Source organism: Callorhinus ursinus, unplaced genomic scaffold (genome assembly GCF_003265705.2).
Source record: "Callorhinus ursinus isolate GAN/ISIS: 27379988/994484 unplaced genomic scaffold, GSC_fseal_2.0 scaffold84, whole genome shotgun sequence".
Lineage (NCBI taxonomy): Eukaryota > Metazoa > Chordata > Mammalia > Carnivora > Otariidae > Callorhinus > Callorhinus ursinus.
This window is the reverse complement of record NW_027397146.1, coordinates 649,446-649,741: the sequence shown is the minus strand read 5'-3', so window position 1 is coordinate 649,741 and position 296 is coordinate 649,446. Positions and strand designations below refer to the sequence as shown.

General features: G+C 85.8%; 1 protein-coding gene across 4 annotated transcripts in view; it reads right to left on the bottom strand.

The window, feature by feature from the left end:
- Window positions 1-290, bottom strand: part of MTMR1 (myotubularin related protein 1) — a 65,184-nt gene extending 64,894 nt beyond the window's left edge. For all 4 annotated transcript variants that reach the window (XM_073887875.1, XM_025862787.2, XM_073887876.1 and 1 more), the window contains exon 1: window positions 163-290. The gene's annotated coding sequence lies outside the window, so the exon portion shown is untranslated. The remainder of the gene's footprint in view (window positions 1-162) is intronic.
- Between the last annotated feature and the right edge of the window lie 6 nt (window positions 291-296).

Here is a 296-nt window from a genome sequence, read left to right as displayed (position 1 = left end):
AGGTGGGGGCAGGGTCCGGGGTCTCGGGGAGCGCGCGCGGGGAGGGGGGGGGGGGGTCCCCGGCGGGGCACGGAGGGGGGCACGCCCGGCCTTGGCCGGCGCGGCGCGCGAGGCCTTCGGGGGTCGGGGCGCGGGGACCGCGGCGGCCCGGGTCCCGCTTACCTGTCCAGAGTCTCCACGCTGGGCTGCCGGGAGCCGGCGGCAGGGCCCCCAGCGCCCCGAGGGGGCCTCCTGCCGCCCGCCGGGCCCGGACCCGGGCCCCCGCCGCCCTCGCTGCCAGCCGCCGCCGCCGCCGC